Source organism: Eucalyptus grandis, chromosome 5, assembly GCF_016545825.1.
Source record: "Eucalyptus grandis isolate ANBG69807.140 chromosome 5, ASM1654582v1, whole genome shotgun sequence".
Classification (NCBI taxonomy): domain Eukaryota; kingdom Viridiplantae; phylum Streptophyta; class Magnoliopsida; order Myrtales; family Myrtaceae; genus Eucalyptus; species Eucalyptus grandis.
In genome coordinates, this window is record NC_052616.1 from 21,989,617 (window position 1) to 22,009,998 (window position 20,382).

At 41.4% G+C, this 20,382-nt stretch overlaps 3 pseudogenes; 1 reads left to right on the forward strand and 2 right to left on the reverse strand.

Annotated features, from left to right (window-relative positions):
- Nucleotides 1–1,859: 1,859 nt before the first annotated feature.
- LOC120293494 lies at nt 1,860–5,297 on the forward strand (annotated as a pseudogene).
- Nucleotides 5,298–8,042: 2,745 nt separating this feature from the next.
- On the reverse strand, nt 8,043–11,134 carry LOC120293728 (annotated as a pseudogene).
- An 874-nt stretch (nt 11,135–12,008) lies between these two features.
- On the reverse strand, nt 12,009–17,086 carry LOC120293377 (annotated as a pseudogene).
- Between the last annotated feature and the right edge of the window lie 3,296 nt (nt 17,087–20,382).

Sequence of the window (20,382 nt, forward strand, 5' to 3'; positions counted from 1 at the left end):
GAGAGAATTTGGAATTGATAATAGGCTTTTTGGTTTGCAAACTGCAATTGCGGTCCACTGGACTCGAGAATAACTCCATCAAGATGCCTTTAATATGCCATCACAAATTTATTGAGCTTCATCTTCTTTTGTTAGTCTTTTCTAAATGAAGGACTTGATGTGGTCGAGTTTGATATTTTTTCAGACCTTTACATCTTTATAATTCAGGGTAGGAAAAAACTATCGGATGACAGATTTGACGTAGCTTTGGCTAGTCATGTGAGCATGTCAAATTTTTATGATGCAGACATCAGGACCCACGAGTAACAAACAACACTCTTTAGGCCTTCCAGCGACGTTTGACAGATTGTGGGTTGTCAATGTCATTCTTTTTGAGCCGATAGATGCCGAATTTTGATTGCGACGGAAAGAATCCGATCGACCACTCCTCTACCCAGATACCTATGCACAGAAATTCGATCACGGATGACCAATTTAAACCCTGCCCTTGTTCTACTGCAAAAAGGGAACTTGAGATGGATGTCACTTTCAATCTATCGATCTTTGTCTCTCACTTTCTGCGCAGATGCCAATCAGGCAAAATAACATATGTACATATATATATATATATAAATGGATGGCATCGTGGTAGTTTCTCCGGTATGATCTATTATTGTAGCCGCTTCCTTTACGAATTGCTTAATTCTTAAGTTATGCTTGTGCTGGGGAACTGGTCAAATCATAATCCTCCTTTTTCGTTAAGCTTCCTCCCGACCACTTGACCTCCAATAGTGTCTAACCTTATCTTTGCTTTTGCCGACGCCTTTCGAATCCTCTAGGGGCTATGTTGAAAAATAGGATCATGATTCTTTTCACGGGGCTTATAGTCAGAAAAAAGAAGAAGAGAGAGGATAAATTGACCAAAAAGTTAATAATCTTTCAAAAAAAGTTATGTATCTATCAACGATCTTTCAAAGCAAGTCCAAGCAGACGGTATCTAAAGTCTGGACATTTGCTTCCATGAACATTTGATAGGACAAATGAAGATTTTCCCGAAATTCGAAAGTCTGACTATAATGCCCAAAATCATCGCTGGTTGAATCAAATTATTCTTTTACTAAATAAACATTATAGCTAATTATATCTGGTCTGAAAAATAAACATAATGAGCAATTCTAATTTATCTATTTTTCAATCCAATGCGAACCACAAATTTAGTTATACCAGTCTAGATCAAGGTTTTTTTTGATTATTATTAGTAATAATTGTTTCATCAGATAACTTTTATTAACACATCACATCTCTTTAGAGTTGTGTCTAACATATACTGTTTATTTTGCCGAAAATTAATATTTAAAAAATATTTTTTTAAAAACGATGGCTCATATGATTTTAAATAATTAATCAAGAAAATATTTCATTATCAGCAATAATTTATATTTAAACAAATTCGCAGATATGAGACACATCTTTCATTCATTCATTATTCAAAAGGTATAGATCGTTTTTAGGATAATACTTTTCAATCATTTATCTCTCACGAGATAAATGGAGTTTTAATAATAAAAAGAAGAATTTACATGAACAAAATTAAGTGGAGAAAGCGAAAATAATTGAAAGGGAAAAGAAAAAAGAAAAAAAGGAAGGAAAGGACGGAGGAGGAGGAGTGGTAATAATGGGAGGGCAAATCCGGAAGTAAGGCGAATAGCCAACGCAATCTTGGTTCAAAAATAACCTAAAGGTTGTCGCACGCGCTTTCCTTGGTTCTCGCCTCCTCTCCCTTCTGCTTCTGCAACATCCTCATCACCATCATTCATCATCAGCATACAACAACAACAGCAAGAAGCCCCTCCTCCACCTTCGTTCTTCCTCCTTCCTCTTCCAATCTTCAAACTCCGCGGGCTCAGATCCGGGGAGTTTGATTTAAAAACCCCCCTTTCTCTCTCTCTCTCTCTCTCTTCATCTCCACCAGCATCATCGCTCAGGTTCCTTCCCCGCCTCTCTCTCTCTCTCTCTCTCTCTCTCTAGAGCCGTCGTAGCTCGCCGCCGCTGCGTCGTCGGTTTTTGGTCGGCGATTTGCGAGATTTTCTTTTCTTTTTTTTTGGGGGGGTTTAGAGTGGCGTTGGTTGATTCCGTGGCCGGCTTCGGGGAGGCCGCGGCCGGTGGGAAGATTGATTTCGGGGATTCGGATCTCGGGAGGAGGCTCTCTCCACGTCTCCCGAGATCGGAATTTCTTGATCTGGATGCCGCCTTTTCTGATTCGGGGAGAAAAGTCGGGGGCCAATTTGAGGTGTTTCGGCATTGGGAATCCTTCCGAGGCCAGTTTCCCGGACGTTCGTGGATTGCCAGGAGATGGGGATTTGGGACGGGGAGGGGGAGGGGGTTTTGGGAGCTGGATGGTCGGTTTTGGTGGTTGCAGACTGGGGGGGTGTCTCGATGCGGCGGCGAGTCTTTCCTAGAAGCTGGATTGTGGATGCCGCCTTTTTTTTTGGGGAGCGAATTTGGGGAATTTTAACGTGCCTTGGCACTGGGAATCCGTCCGAGGCAAGTTTCCCGGACGTTTGTGGATTACTAGATATGGGGATTTGGGAAAGGGGTGGGGGTTTTGGAAGCTGGTAAGTCAGTTTTTGGTGGTTGGAGACTGGGGTGCGTCGATGCGGCTGGATTGCTGCGTGTCGTTGGGGTCTTTTATTTTATATGGTGGATTAGGACTAGGAAGACTCGACTTCTTGTTGCTATCTTATTCTGTTTTTCATACTAAACTTCGGCCTCTAAGGCGAAGTGTTCCTTGAATGATTTTTTTTTTTGGTTTTTTTTGTGCAGTCATGGCAGGCTTGACACCAGAAGGATCTCAGTTTGATCCCCGTCAGTTTGATTCCAAGATTAATGAGCTGTAAGTTTTCCTCCTGTTCCGTGTCATGCTCCTTTTCGATTGAATGATTCTGAGTTAAAGTGAATTGATTGTTTGCCGTGGTGCGTATATTGTTTGCAGGACAACTGAAGCGCAAGAATTTTTACTTCTTATGATGAGGTTTACGATAGCTTTGACTCGATGGGTCTGCAGGAAAACCTCCTCAGGGGCATCTATGCTTATGGTACGTCTAGAGAGGATCCCCCACTTACAGATTTAGTTGCTACTCTCGAATTTTCCATTAGCTTGCTTAATCGCTCTTTTTGTCGAACAAGTACCTACATTACTTGGTGGTGCGATCATTGAGAACTTTCTGCTAAATTCTGACTGTCTGAGATGTAAAGTTCTGAAAATGTAGTTATTGTATTCTGATTTGCTACCTGACCAGCGTTCATATGTTTCTGTGGCTGTTATATTCAAGTTGATCATGCACTGATTATTCCTCCTGTTATCTTCTTATCAAGGTTTTGAGAAGCCTTCTGCCATTCAACAAAGGGGAATTGTGCCATTTTGTAAGGGTCTTGATGTGATTCAACAGGCTCAATCTGGAACTGGAAAAACTGCAACTTTCTGTTCCGGAATCTTGCAACAACTTGACTATGATGTTGTTCAATGCCAGTCTCTAGTTTTGGCCCCAACTAGGGAATTGGCTCAGCAAATTGAGAAGGTCATGCGAGCATTGGGTGACTATTTGGGTGTGAAGGTTCATGCTTGTGTGGGTGGAACCAGTGTTAGGGAGGATCAGCGTATTCTTCAAAGTGGCGTGCATGTTGTTGTGGGTACCCCTGGCCGTGTTTTCGACATGCTGCGGAGACAGTCACTTCGACCTGATTATATCAAGATGTTCGTGTTAGATGAAGCCGATGAAATGCTTTCACGAGGATTCAAAGATCAGGTTTGCGGTGGTCTAAGATCTTTGTTCTTTTCTAGTTTTCTTGTTTAGAACACTTATAAGAAGCTTGATCTAGATAAATGACTTCTACTAATACATTTGTTGAGGTCCTATCATTTGTGGTTAACATGAATATGGTTCATAAACATTCGTAAAAAGAAAATTGTGAGCAATAACTAATAAACCCCGCCAAGCGAAATGGCGGGCAAAAGCAATCGTCATGGATGTGGACTAGTAGATCAGCAATTGCTATGGCATATATGATGATATAATGGGCTGAACGAATTGCTGTTAATGATGGAGCTGTTTGACAAGTCCTGGCCCCTTTGTGTGCACTGTTGAAATATGTACTCCATGACGGGTGGTCACGGGGTTACGAGAAATGGATCTGTGCCACCATATTTTACATGTAACATATGTGCACTTATGCATGTATATCTTCTCCCTTTGTACAATTTTGTTTTGACCTACCTGCACATTTTAGGATTATCAAGAGATACCTTTTCTGGTTCTTTTGTGTGGTTTGGCTCATTAATCTATAGCACTGCACTGTGGTTTACATCATCAAGGTGATTTTACCTGTGACTCACTACTACTGTTCTCTTTTTCAGATCTACGACATTTTCCAGCTGCTGCCATCAAAGATTCAGGTTGGTGTATTTTCGGCTACAATGCCACCAGAGGCCCTTGAGATCACTAGGAAATTCATGAACAAGCCTGTTAGAATTTTGGTGAAGCGCGAAGAGCTCACCCTCGAGGGTATCAAGCAGTTTCATGTCAATGTCGACAAGGAAGAATGGAAGCTGGAAACGTTGTGCGATCTCTATGAAACCCTGGCCATCACCCAGAGTGTCATTTTTGTCAATACCAGGCGCAAAGTCGACTGGCTGACTGACAAAATGCGAAGCCGAGACCACACTGTGCTACTCATGGTGACATGGACCAGAATACTCGTGATATAATCATGCGGGAGTTCAGGTCTGGGTCTTCTCGGGTTCTCATCACCGATCTCTTGGCTCGTGGAATTGATGTGCAGCAAGTCTCACTTGTTATTAATTATGATCTGCCAACCCAACCGGAGAATTACCTACATCGTATAGGACGTGGTGGACGTTTTGGAAGAAAGGGTGTTGCCATAAACTTTGTTACAAGGGACGATGAGAGGATGCTGTTCGATATACAAAAGTTCTACAATGTGGTCGTCGAGGAGCTACCATCGAATGTGGCTGATCTCCTTTGAAGAGGTTTTTTGGTCTCTGTGGCGAGTGAAATTTTTCCATCTCTTAAGCAGTTTTTGTTGCTCTTTTGTTTCAGTAACTTAAGGTACTTTGCTAAGTCTATATGACCATTTAATTGTAACGGAGCCTCAATTGCAACATCCCTGCGGCAAGTGTTGCAGGGAGGTTTGGTTTTGTGCGGTCTTTTCGTAACGCTGTCGAAAGTCATGTAGTAGGTTGGACCACTTGCGTCTGTTTTGATCCGCCCCTTTCTATATATTTCATATTGCTTGTCACCTTTACTCTCTTCGTTTCGTTCCAGCTCTTTCTTTGGTGTTCTGGCCTTGATTTTGCTTCTCTTGCTAGAGTCAACCCTTCTTTATTAGACTCGACAACCGAAACTAGCTTGAATGGTCAAAGCTATAGGAGGAGCAAAAAAATTCGATAGTTTCTCTCTAGTCTGTCCTTCCACACATCAATCATTTGCATTATGCCTAAAGGACAATGATGGGGGGAGTTCAATCCGGTCATTGCCATTTGCTGTTGCCAAGTGAAAGTAAGTCAATGAGATTAAGTCCAGGGTTCCATCAGAAAATACGCGAGGTTCGTTGATAGTTTTGAGTCGAGGCTGCTGAGTGCTGTGGCAACTGCACCCAGTGCAATTACTTTCCTCCATGGTTTCCACGACCTCCCTAATGACTCATGTCTCACTCCGCACGATGGGCATCTCTTTTACTAATTAAACAACTGCTAGGTCCTCGCTGGCGCAATTTATTAGTTAGGAGTAAGCTTTTCTACAGTGCTCACGTCTTTGCCATGCGTGCCCTCTTTCTTTGACGTATCATACCCTCTGCTTAAGCCATCAAATGCACAGAATATTGACATGAATTAACCTCCATATAATCGCCCATGAACACAAACCCTGAAACCACACGCTGAGCTCTAATCTTCGTTCGCCATGGATATGCGTACCTGTTGTCTTCAGTCGCCTCGATCAAGAACAATGACCAGCTTAGGAGCTGCAGTTTGGTGCTAAAAATGTCGTGTTTGAGCAAACTACAATTTCAATTATGTGCAATCCATAACATCCCAGAAAAGTACAACAGTCATAATTTTTCGTGAGACATTTCACTTACTAATAGTTTACCTATAGTCAGCAAGTGTAAATCCGGTTTTCACCAGCGAATGACCTTATGATCAGTCAAACCGAATAAATGTAAACAAAACCGACCATCTGGATTGGATTCTTTTGCAGAAGATGCACTCTACCCACTTATTCTGCGGTTGGATGCAAAAGCTCCCAGTAAAACCACAGTCTGAGAAATGCATCTTCCTTCAAGCAGTATATACAGGCTTCGAAAACTCCAGGCAATGATGACGAGGTAACCGCATAGAATATACAGAGGGCATAGACAGAGAAATGGGGAGTCGCTAATACCGCAATTTCTCATCATTGTTAAAGTGCAAGCTCTCAATACCCTTAAGAGTGGACTCAAGATTCTTCGTGTTTGAGGCACTTTTACTGAAGGACGATTCTGCTCTGATGATCCAATAGGTGAACTTCTCTGGCCACCTGGAAACTTTGGGAGTGCTCCAGGGTTTATATCTAGTGTACACCCAGGGTGGAAGATCAGGATTCCTTCCCAGGAACAACCGCTTCACGACTGCTAAGAGGCAGCCGCTTCCTCTAGGATCCACTTGACCACAAAAGTTAGAACTGGATGGCTGCATAGATTCAAGTGACCATCTATTAATCACATGTTTAACATTAAAATCCATAAAAATATCAAACTTAATACAAATCAGATAAGAAGGTTTACTACAACGTAAATTTGACATTATCGTAACATTTTGCGGAGGGAAAAAAAGAAACCAAACCAGTGCTTTATAACAAGAATCATAACTCTCGCACAGCCTCGGCATGTGTAGGGGATGAAAAATAATTCAGTAATATTTTATGCTGCTTGCAAGAATCTCTCTCTTTGAAGAAAAGCACAGATAATACTGATGGTAGCTAAAAAGCAACTATATATATGTTTAATAGAAGCAAAATCATGAACATAAGTATATCTAAAGTCACAGTGATCATATACAGAATCCACCACTCTGTGAACATTCAAAATGTCCCGACAGCTATGCATACAAGCAAGGACATTATCATTAAATGAAACACTATACTACATAAGCAATATGTCAGGTAAACAGGAAAATCTATAGCTTCACATGAAAAACAATCTGCACCAAGCATAAGCCTCTGGAAATCACTCACTAGCTGCATCACCTTTTCCAACCAATTGAAAATCATGATGCATCATACAAGAAGTTCCAAGTCCATGATAAACACGGCAAAGTTGCAGTCTAGTAAATCGAACAAATTGTAAAATACAGACTTTGAAAGTTAGCATATGCATGACAACAGCACCACATTCCATGTAAACTTAGTTTGTCATCAAACATCTGTTTGAAAACATTGTCTTACAACAATCAAGTCTCTTTCAGATCTCCTCATGTGTCACAATCAACTGCATCATGGTCATGAATCCAGCTGTAGGGTGTCACCAACAGACATATTCCATATGGTAGACGCTTAAAAACACGAGTGTTTCCACTCAAAATATTCTGTGAGTCATGATATGGTGTTGTACCGCATCCCATTTTCACAAGTATATTCTATTCTTTTGATATAAGGGCATGTAAGCAAAATAATGAAAGAATGCACAGAAGAAGTTACAAACCATGGCATCTCTAGAGATAGCGTGCTCATTGCAGCTGGATTCTTTTGTTTAGATAAAATCAGATGTCACTATTGGTCCGGAATGCATCCTGCGAGAAGGCTCTGCTGAAGACCAACCAACAGGTCTATTATCTTCACCACCTGCAGCAAAGTACACAAGCTGACAAGCAGCAATCCCAAATACGGCGCATAATTGGCAGACTGCACCTGCCAGCAGGTGTTGTCAGTGCATGGAGAACTACCTAATTGCTTACATTGACAGCAGTGGTGTTCCAACAAACTTGGTCCAGCACAGAACCCCATAAAATGTCAAAATGGTGTAAAACCCCAGTATACTGCCTATTAATACCCCAATAAAACAAAGAAAAGTTGCTTACAATAGGACGAGGGGAGCTGCAGTAATCTGTGATTGTTGATATCAAAATGGTCCAGTCGAAAACATAATCAAACTGAAAACCTAAAGCACAAAAAAGCACTAGATACAAATCACCCAATGATACAGGAAATATTAACTTGTCCCCATTATTTGTTAAACTACATTCAGTGCAATTTAACAAATTGACAAGACTATCAGAAGCAGAGGAAGTTCAAACCTTCACGGATGAAAAGGTCTCGGAAAAGTTCTTCAAATAAGTATAATCTGGTTTGTCATCGAACCTCAATGACCGACAATAATGGAAGTACGATGCAAATTCTGATGAATAGCCGGCATAAGGCCTACAGATGAGCAAATTATCCCCATCAACTCACTGTAGAAATGATACTTCCTTGTTTTGACATTTTTATTTAGGAGGTTTACTCAAGACATAACTCTAGATTTCTATGTAGCAGTAATTTTACCTCAATAGAAGTTGAAACTTTTCACTGATTTTCTCATACTTCTGTTCTTGATTTCCTGCTTTAAGTCCCTGCAGGAAGGCTGCAGGATGGATAGGGCCATTGCTAAGGAATAATCAAAGAATATGAACAATAAGAAGAGCTATAGGCAGCGATGAGTCCACTTCCTCTCAGAGCACATTAAGACAAACCAGGAGTTTTAAATCATCCCTGCGGCTTTGTTCTTCGCACAACATGAAGATACCCAGGATAAAAAGTGCCAGCATGCCAAACTAACAAGCATGAGATAGCAGTACAAATGAGCATGCACTAGGCCTACCAATGCCCAGGTGAGTATTCATGCTCGCATATCCTCATTCCCGTCAAATTTTTGTTTTCCCTACAAACCATTTATCACGCATTAGAAGTGGCACTAGCATCAGGTAATTGAGTACAAATATTAATAACTATAATTCCCATCTCAGAGTTGTTTCACATATACAGGTCCGTATAGGTACCACTAAGTGAAAGTTGGCATCGATATAGGCCTCACAATGGGCCCAAAATTGTTTCTCTTTTGTTCCCCTCCAGGGGATCTAGCAGGAGAGCCAGGCATTTAATATGAGACATAATCATACAAAATAGATAAGCAATAGGAGACCCTTAAAGCCTCACCAAGCATACATAAGAACCAATTGTAAATGCAAATGCCTCACCAAAGTACTCAGAAAAGAAAAGAAGAATCAAACTAAACCTTTTTCTAATCTTGAAACAAGGCAACATATATTTTCCAGGACATTCTCTGACTATGCTGCCATAAAAGCCATGCCCATGACTTAAAACAGAAGCTGAGTGCAAATGTTTCTTCCCCTTACTAAAATGTGCGTCTAAATACATGAGATGAGGCTCCTGCACATTTGGGCCTGCATGGAAGTCAAGTAGGCAGTTTCACCCCTTCACTAAAGAGGTAGTATTCACCCTGGAGCCTGGGATCTATAGGCCAGTATTGCCTCTAAGTGACCATGGATAGAATAAATAAGATCACACATATGAATTACCAATCATGGTCTTACAGGACAAGCAATCTAACACAATATAAGATGACAGCAATTTCAGGTCCATATTGCTTAGAACAATATTGGCACTTGCACCGGTAAAAAGAAAATAATAGATGAAACACATAGATCCTTAAACTGCACTTTTGGAAATTAAATGAAGCCAACCTGTAGGGAATATGTTGATGGGTTGATGTGTCTCTATACTTCTTTGCTAAACCGAAATCGATTACGTAAACCTGCATGCCAGTCATCCATGAGTAACCCAGAAAACACAAATTATCATTGCAAATGAAGAGTACCAATGGCAACCTGATTAGCACGCCTCCCCAAACCCATAAGGAAATTGTCTGGCTTTATATCTCGAATGGGAAGAAATGATTTCGGTGAACAAATTCAATCCGATTGATCTGAAATGAATAGAGATAGCAAAGACACGAAGGGGATTAATAAAGCACATAATCACTTCCGCACACTACAGAGAAAACAACTCCACTTACCATCTGATCTGCAGCATGAGAACAGTCTTGAGAGACAGTTTTCTACTGCAAAGTTAAACAGATCTTCAAGACTAGGCCCCAGTAAGTCCATCACGAGGACGTTGTAATCTCCTTCAGCACCAAACCATCTCACATTTGGAATGCCAGCTACCACAATCAGACATCAGCAGTTAGGCAACAACCCAGAGCACACATCACAGAATTAGCATAAAATACCCAGGATGCAGGAGACGTCTTACTTCCTCCTTGAAGAATTTTATACAACTTCGCTTCGTATAACAATTGAGGATGCTTAGTCTTGACAGGTTCCTGAAAAAGAAAAAATGCCAAGAAGATGCAAATCGTCAGAAGAAACACAGAAAGAAAACAACTTCAGCAACACACGCGGACCGGTTCACGCATCAAGGAATACAAACGCAAAATTGCTCAGCCGGCTTTCTTTGAAAAGGAAAGGCAAAAAGCCATAAACAGTATTCAATTATCCATCATATAGAACACTTTAATTAAGGTTTGAACCAATTATACTGCCCATGTCGACTATCAACTCCTATCGTGAACAAAGTCCTCAACAGCCGGAGAGAACACAATATCAGTTTCACCACACGACCCAAACACGCACAGCAAAAAAAAAAAAAAAAAAACAAATTGCGACCATTCCCAAGTTAACTTGCACAGCTCAAATTTCCAAAGAGTACTATCAAACGACTTGAAACTGAGTAACCACAAAATCACACCAATTGGAAGCAAAAATCGCACAATACCCACAGCGAAAAAGGCAACGCTAGGGATGAAGGAACACTCACGAGCTTGATCGCACCTCGTTCGTCTGCACATAGTCCCTGCCAAGTCAACGAAATCCCTGAGTCACTAAAACGCCGTCACCGCAAAGAAAGACAATAAGAAGATCGAAACGGAGCAAATCAGAGGAACGCGGAAAACCGCAGCAGCTCGAGGAGAAGCCCCAAAAAAACAAAAGCAAAAAAAAATTCAAGAGGAGGGAGGAAGGGACCGAGGAAATCTCGCCAGACATCGCTGCCGATCTTGCGGCCAGGCGGAACTTGTTGCCGACGCGGGGCTCCACATGGAGAGGCGGAGGCGGAGGCGGAGGCGGCGGCGGCGATCGGCAGCCGGAAAACCCTAACGCTGCGTGCGGGAGAGGCGACCGCTGAATGAAATTCTATCTCTCCATCAAAGGCGCCAGGAGGAGAGGACAAAGACGCTAGAGAGAGAAAGTGGGTGTGGGTGTCTCTCTCTCTCTCTCTCCCTCCTTTTTCAACTTTTTTCTTGTTTGTCTAAAACGTTGCCATTCATTCTTATCGCTTTCAAACCCCCTTTCTTTTCAGTTTTCAAATTTTCTAGAATTTTAATTGTTTTTGTAGAATTTAATCAGTTCTGCCGATTCAATTTTAAATTTTCTAATTTTGTCGATATACTTTGACTCAAAAATAATTTTGTTAGCGTAGTTCTAAATCACCCAAAATTTTAGTATATCTATTTTGGTTAACTACTTATCGATATGAGTTCTAAGATAGAGATGCCCATACACATGAAACGGTCGATGAGAGGATGATTGAACACCACATCAGTGATTCCCGACAATAATTGAGAGAGAGATAACATTGAAATTTTATGAAAGATTGATAGTTACATTAATAAATTCTAAAAAGTTGAAGATGAATTGACATATGTATAATTTAGTTTTAAGATCAAATAATTTGCTAGAGCATTCAAAAGCATTTCAAGACGACTCCTTGAAAGCAAAAATCAACTTCTATTTTGTTGAGACATTCAATTGAATATGCTTTGCCAAGAGGGGTAGATTCGACCTTTCTTTCAAATGCAAATCGATGTAGAATCGTCCGCATTGTTCAAGAAATTATGCAGCAGATTCAAAAATGTGCCTGCCTATACAATATGATATCTATTGATTTTTCCCTATCACTTGTGTTTCCTCATCGAACCGGCATCTTCGGTTTTACATGAACCGTGCGTAATGCAGGTAATTCGATCGAGCCGAACCGGAGGATGAACAGTCCGAGGATGCCGATTGCTGCCTGCTTGATCTATGGTCTTTCCTCTCGTCGTGATCTGGGGGATGCTGCTGCATTATTCGTTATGAGGATCGACTGCTTCTTCTGCAGCTTCCTCTCAAATTCTGATCTTCGCCTCGACACGGGCCGTGAAGCCGATCTTGGTCTTCTGCCTCGCCTTCGACCGCTCCCGGGTCCACATGTGCCTGTCCTCGACGTCCTTCCTGGAGTACTTGATCTCCTGGATGATGTGGTGGTCCATCGGGAAGAAACACCGCTCGATGGATATGTGGACGAAGTAGAACAGGTTGCAGGTGACCGTGACCACGAGGATGATCCACCAGTAGCTGATCGACGGGCCTAGGACTTCGACGAGGATTTGGTAGACGTTGCCCGTGTACATCGGGAAAGCATGCCGTAGATGAAGAGGGACAAGTACCAGAAGGCGACGCTGCCCCATATGAAGATGTGCTGGAACCAGGTGAAGTGGCTCATCGAGAGCGCGATCTGGCAGTTCACCACCCAAACTATGCAAGTGAACATGGTGGTCCCCACGACCGCCATGTCGGCAGTCTGCCCCTCCTCTGCGGAACGCTTGCTCGGCGAAGAGGAGGACGTTGAACGAGAAGATGATTACCGAAGCAATTAGGCCGTTGAACATCATTCCGGTATCTTGTACCAGTTGAAGAACAGATTTCTAGGCCCTTGCTGATACAGAGCCGGAAACTAGAAGCGGACAATATACGCATTAGCAAAGAGATCTGCATAAAGTCATGGATAACAGCACTAGGAATTTTCATCATGCTTTTGATAGACGAACCTGTAAGCAGATTTCAGAGGAGACGTCTTGCTCAAACACGCCGAGCGAGATGACAGAATTGATGTGACAAAGACATTGAAGAGTATCATGTACCAATCGTCATATATGGATTGCCCTGAGAAGCCCGTGACAGCCTCGAAGTAGAAGAAAGTCAAGCCGAATGCAATGTTTTTGTAGAAGAAATAGCATATCTGGACAGATGACAGTTCCAGTCAAAAGATGAAAATAGGAACAGGTGAAACTAACAGCTTCATGCGCCATTGTGCGTGTGGGGTGACTTTCCTTTTGGGTACAAGCACGGTATATTCAGTGGAAGACGAGAGAATGGGCGCGAAAAAGCTCAAGTACCATATTAGTGATCCTCTTGTAGCACCAGTGCCCATGGACCACTAAAAGTCTTTCCAGGAACCGAAACTGGGCGATAGCAAAATCACTATGACTGCCTGCAACATTTTTGGCCGTAAGTTCAACATAACATCCACAAGGACAGTACCTTCCGAGTGATATCTTGAAGATGGCAACACGACAGGACAAGTTGTGAAGGAGAAACACTGAGGAAAGCATCTCTCTCTCTCTCTCTCTCACGAATTGAGAAAACAGATTTAGGAATCGAAAAAGTATAATGCAAAAATAGTCACTAACCTGCATACCTTCGACCCCACTAATCCCTACTCCAATATCGGCTTCCTGAATCATTCCAACATCATTGGCACCATCACCAATTGCTAAAGTCGTTTTCCAGTTCCTTCTTTCACCAACCTTGTCACCTGCCACCAATATTTGAATACTTGAAGTACAGACGGAAACTATTTCGCATGTGATAATCACATCTACCTTATTCTTGAAAATAGAAAAACATGAACAGAAAATTCCAATCATTGGAAAAGATAGGAAACGTACCAGTGCTTTCTGTTTCGGAGAACCGACAGCATATGACTGTGCGCAATCAACTGCTAATCTGAGAACTGATGCTTCATGTCATCTTCTAAAGCATAAGTGAGACTTTTACCATCAATAATCAATGCAAATGCAGCGTGCGGATCCTTTTCAAGCTTGATCATTTGGGAGGCATTGGTAATTTGCATCGAAATGTCTTCCTTCACGGCCTGATGGGTGACAAAAACAACGAAGTCTACCCTCGAATGAAAATCATTTTCCTGAAATCAATTTCTCTGACTCTTTCTCAAAGCACAAATACCTTTTTCACATCTGGGTTCGCGTCGGAGTTCATTGCCGATATGCAAATCTGCTTCATCCCTGCCTCAGCAGACTGCAAGCAAATCTGCATTCAAAAGAAGTTAAAAACAACCATTCATAATCTTCTGGATGCATAGTTTTCAAATGAAGAATGAAATTAACCACGTAAAAGCTCCGAAAAGGTAAACTAAGGAGAGAAGTCTTCTTAATCTTCAACTTACCCGATGTTGATTGCAGTCTCCATCTTATCTCCAGTAAGAACCCAGATCTTAAGGCCTGCTTGGGCAAGCTTATCGATGCACTGAGGTACCTATAAAAATATTAGAAGGTAAGAATTGAGTTTGCTGAACTACACCGATCTATTATACTTGTAAATTTCAAGAGGACTCTTCTATTATACCCCTTTCTGTAGTTTGTCCTCTACAGCTGTAGCACCTACGAGAATCAATTCCCTCTCCATCACATCAGATACTTTCTCAAGCATCGCCTCTCGGTTGACCCGATCGAAGTCTTTGCTTTGACAAACTCATTGTTCAAGCTGTATATTCAGCCTCGTCGAGTGGTTTATAAGCAAGCGCCAGCGTACGCAACCCGGCCTCTCCATACTCATTCAAGTGTCTCGTAGTACTTTCCTCATGTTCTTCCATTCTTAGCTAAACGTTCAAAAATGATGCTGCAGAGTTAAGGGTAGGAAGATTAGGGATCAAACGAATGAAATTAATCATAAGCAGAACTAGGTAGCGCCAAATGATCTTGAGAAAACAATGTAAAGACACAAAATAATAGTAGGTCTCAATGCCAAATTATCCTCTATTTTGAGAAGAAAATGGTGTATCTATCTATGGCTGTGGAGCATTGATCCTCTCTGGTTGAAAAATGTGAAAATGATATTGCCATTGATTAACCAGGTAATATTCCCACATATGCATCAGAAGAAGTGTACCGCAATGAGCCTCACCTGTCAGCGCCTTTGCACATTAGCATAATCTGCTCATGTTCATCCCGCACAATCACCGACATTCGCTTTCTTTTACTAGTGAAGTCCAAGAGATTAAGAATCTTATATTCCCTGAAAATATTCCAGCGGTTGGTAACCAAACACTCTATGAATGCAACAGAACTTGGACAAAACCGAGTTGCTAGATATTTCAGCAGAATTTTTACCTTTCAACTGGATTTCCTGAGGAAGGATATCTCTCACGGACAAATACGCTTGATTGAGTTCTTCTGACAAACTCAAACCCGAATTCTCTTGCTGCAACAAGAAATGCTATTTCATCTGGTGACTCAGCTTCATAGGTAATATCGCCAGTCTCTTCATTTACCTCAGGAATCGCCGCATGACAAACTGCTAATATTCGTAAAAACAGTAAGATCATATCTGCATTGGACTCCCTCATCCAGTTCCCCCCCATAAGGCGACTATCCTCAAAGCTAAAGCCCTTGATGCTTGGTTTCGGACCCTGTTCATCCGCCAAAGTAACTACTCTCTCCAATCCGATTTCTGATGCCCCGAGACGACTTGAAGCAACTGATTCTTGCTCCGCGGGATCGATGGCCATCTGCTTAGCAGCGGCAATCTCAACTTCGCTGGATCTCACGCCAAAGGCTGTACCAGCAATGGAACACTTGAGGAAATCCATCTGATTGCAGGTCAATGTTCCGTCTTATCGGACAGAATCGTATCAACCTGGCCCAATTCCTCATTCAGATTGGACGTCCTCGCTTGAGCAGGAGTTCCGCTCTCCTCATCGTACATGTTGATGTCTTGGTTTATGAATATAGCTTGTAAAAACTTCACCACCTCAATGGACACGTACAGAGAGATGGGTATTAAGTAACCATACAGCATGAGAGCAGTGACAAAGTGGCAGAACCTGATGTGGCCGCTTGGGCGGGGTCATAACAAGATTGAGGACTTTGGGGTTCTAAATACCACCAATCCGGCATTTGATACTTTGTCTGTATAAAGAAACCCATTGAACTAATAATGGAGACTGCAAGAAGAGTAGCGAGCAGAACATAAATGATGCGGTCCATCTTCTTCTCAACGCTGCTTCGCTTAGAAGGGGACTTGGTCGAGTTTTGCATGACCTTGCTGTCCTGACCAGCGAAAACTACCACACCATAAATGTAAGCCGTATTCCTCAGCTTTGAGTCCCTAAGAAGGATCTGGCTCGGATCCAAGGGATGGATGCCTGTCATACTCCAAATTACCCACGAAAGTGTAAAGACTAGGATTTGGGTCTTCACATCTGATCACTCCAGCAAAATCTTTGAAACTCTCATCACTATCTAAGGGTAAGAGTGACCTCCAGCGATCTCTTCACCTTCAAGTTCGTCTCGCCATCTAAATTCATAGTTTCTACATAGCAAGGCCATCCTCATAACCGGACGACAGCAGAAGCAAGTCCGCGGGGAAAAATTTATCCTTCTCCACTTTCACAACATCACCCACCCGAATCTTTCGCCACTGCTTACGACCAAGACGCCACCTCCTTTATGAACACTAACCTTGCGGGCATTAACCTTTAAGTCCTGAATAAACCTGCGCCAATCTTCTACGGCCTCCTTGGCCATACTAACCCCGAGAACGAATGCCAGAGCGCAATCATGCTCGTTGGCGAGAACGGAGAGAACTCAAGAGAGAGCAGATTGCAGCAACAAGGAAGTATATGTTGGCAACGGAATTGCTCGAAAAATGCTTTTGGCAGGAATGTGATGACATTGTACCTGGTTGTGGATATATAATTCGAGGAGTATTTGAGAGGCTGCTTCTTATGCATATGCGATGCATTGCAATGCACACGTCTTGAGTATCCAGGGCCTTGGATAGGGTGCGGTTCATCTCCCTCAACAGTGCTCCAGGCGAAGGCATGCAAATGTGTAGAGGTGGCTCCGAGCGGATCCTCGCCCTTATCCGACCGCGCGCCATCCTTGGCTACCTCACCTCATTCACACTGCTGTCCAACATGTCTTAACCAAAGCTATCTACACTGATATGATTGCTCATGTTGCTTCCCACTGTAACGTCCCACTCAGTAACTAAAAAGAAAAAATGTGATGAAGAACCTTTGACAGTGTTCTGAAATTCTTCCTCATGCAGAATCCAGAACCAGTTCCTTCTTCTTTGGCCTAACAACAAAGTATGATAATTTCGTTAGCGTTGACACGATGGGCATTAAATCGGCTGAGTCATTACCTATGAATTTTGACATATCACATACGGAATCACCAACAACGCTAAAACTTAATCCTTTGAAATTTAAAGAGAGATCATGTTAGAAAAAGAATTGGATTTCATATTCTTGCATAGCCAAGATTGATTCTTTTCTCTTTTTACCCCTTCTGTATAAACAATTGGGTTTGGAAAATCCTAGGAAAACTGATTTAACATAGCCAATTACGTACAAGTTTTTGACAGTTTCTTGCCTTAGAAGATGGATTAAAATTTTCATGTCGAGGAGCCGAAATCACAAACATTGTCTCGAATTCACCACAGTTCTTCTCCAGAAATACATACACACGCAAAATAAACATTCTGATATTCAAGAAAACCCGGATAGATATCAGAACAGGAAGAATGCAGCCAAACCTGACCTGCAATTGGCAGAGACAAGTGCAAACTTTTCATCCAAAAAACAATTCAAACATTTTCCGGATGCCTAGAATAACGAAGAACACGTTAACAAAAGGCTAAAAATAGGAGAAAAATCACCTGAAATCGGAAGCCGATCGAGTTAAAAACAAACCCACTTGAGAAATCATATAATTAGAGGGGAGCAACGACAGGAAAAACTCAGCTCATTGCAGATCAATTGCAGGAGAGAGAAGATCAAGAGACAAGAGTTGGAGATAGAGAGAGGGAGAGAAGGTTTTAAAACGAAAAACGACAGATGGCTAATCTAAACCATCGACTCCTACATTTATGTTCTCATCAGCCATCACTCACTCTGTTTCCTAACATGTCAATATTTTCTTTTTTTTCCTGTATTTATTTCCTGAAAAGCCAATATTGCAATCTTTGCATACTAAATATGACCTGGCGAACGGCATGAAGAATAATAGCCAGCCAGCCAGCCAGCCAGGTTGAAGAGAGGCACCAGCGTTTCTTAACCTCGCCATGCATGATGATACAGAGCTCTCATTTTTTCATGTGGAGAAGACTTTGGTTCCGATGGACCGAATATCTTCTCACTTATGAGCTCGATATGCATAGCAATGGCAAAGCATGTGATTTGATTCGATGCAAAGTAAAGAATTATCAGAACTTGACATGAATCCTCTTGGAAGAAGGCAAATTCTTTGATTCTTCAACTTCGATGGGTTACAAGGCCCATGGGTTATGAACTTATTTTCCTAGAAATGTTTAGGCCATCTATCCTCTTGAAGAGAGGTTTCCTGTTTTATTATTTATAGTCCAATGTTTTATCATCAACATCTAACATTATATCGTGACACTTATGTGGAGTGATTTAGATTTAAAAGGTCATATCATCTTATGATCATGTGTATGAACTTGCTTGTTATTGAATAAAGCAAAATTCATTGAACTATTTTGATAAATCTTTCGCAGATGGAAAATTATAAATTTGATGCATTGAAGTGTCTTTCATTTCAAGTAAGGCCTCATTACGGTGAGATCAACCAAATATGAGCAGAAATTGTGGTATTATGCCTCATTAACAATGGTTAATTTGTGTAGCTTGAGAAAAAACAAATATGTCACTCCTACAAGGTGCATAAGAAATCAAAATTATATATAAATTTGGTGATTTCTTAATCTAAATTCGTGAAGTATCTGTTTTGTCCAGGCCAACGATTTTCTATTAGAGTGGTGATGAGTCTAATATGTACAAATCTTCCCCTTTTTTTTATATCACAGGATTCAGCTTAGCTCACATGAGAACACGCCCGACTATGCCGGAAGGGCTGCGACAACCCACCAGTCAGGTCCAGCTTAAGTCAGGGTATTACGGGAGTTGTGGTGGACTACGGGTGAACCCTAACTTGCGGTCAAGGGACCAAAGCCTCCACTAATGGCATTCATGCATGAGTGGAGTTAAATCTTCCTTTTACAATCAATTAGATCCGTTAATTGGCTGGTATTTATCAATTGCAATTTGTAAAACACTTTCTAAAGACCAAAAAAAATAATAATAACAACGTGACGACAAAGTCTACAACTTTTGGGTTTAATTAATCCAATCAAGAGGTTCATGGATACGGAATTTGATTATTCTAAATTAATCTTATATCCAATTTCAATATCTTTTTCTTTGTATCTTAAAAATAGTTGCATGTAGATACGCAATCAATAAGATAACACTTAATAATCAGCATGATAAAATAAATTACCTCAAAAGGAGAAAAAATATTATTGTGCTAAGCTGATCAAAAGCTACAAACCATTATCGTCCAAGGCAACGGAAGTTTATGTAAAACATATTGAACATAAAATCAATTACGTAAATGTCTGGATGATCTTAATTATGACAAATCTAAAGTACGAGTTTTGTTTTATTATTATTTATTAATATAAGATCATGACATAAAATTCCAAAACTTATATAATGCTAAGATAAAAACATTCATGAAAGGCTTTTATTTCCTTTATGACATGCAGACGACATGCAGTTTATACGTAGTTCATCAGAGGCAGCAAGGAGGAGACTAAAGGACGAATCCAGAACAAATTGAGATGGATGTTAGAGTTTTATCGAGAAGAAACGACCTGGTAATTGTGCAGCGATGACGGCGTGATATTAACCGCTCCATCAGGCTCGAGGGTGAGGCACAGGTTGACTTGACGAACGCGAGTTGCTGTACAAGGAAGGGCGTTGGCCTCAGTGTCGCTGAGGACGCAACAGCAGGAGCTGGTCGCCAGGAGGCTGCCGGGATCTTCGCAAGCGTAGGTCTGCGTCGACGCGATGTGAAGCAACAGGGGTGCTATTTTGAACTCCATAGTCACACAGGAGAGTTATGGATTAATACAGCTTTGACTCAAACCCGATGTGTTTGGGAAAAATTGCTGGGAAATTGTCTCACATCGATTATGAAAAAGGTTAGTGGTTGGTTTATAAATGTGAGGAAAATCTCACAATTTCAACTAGTTTTGAGATGGGAGAGGCTGAAGAGCTTCCAAAAGTAGTATCAAAGCTAGGTTACCTACAAATTTGAACTCAACACTTACATGAGAGAGTTATGGGTTATTGCGGTTTTGACCCAAGC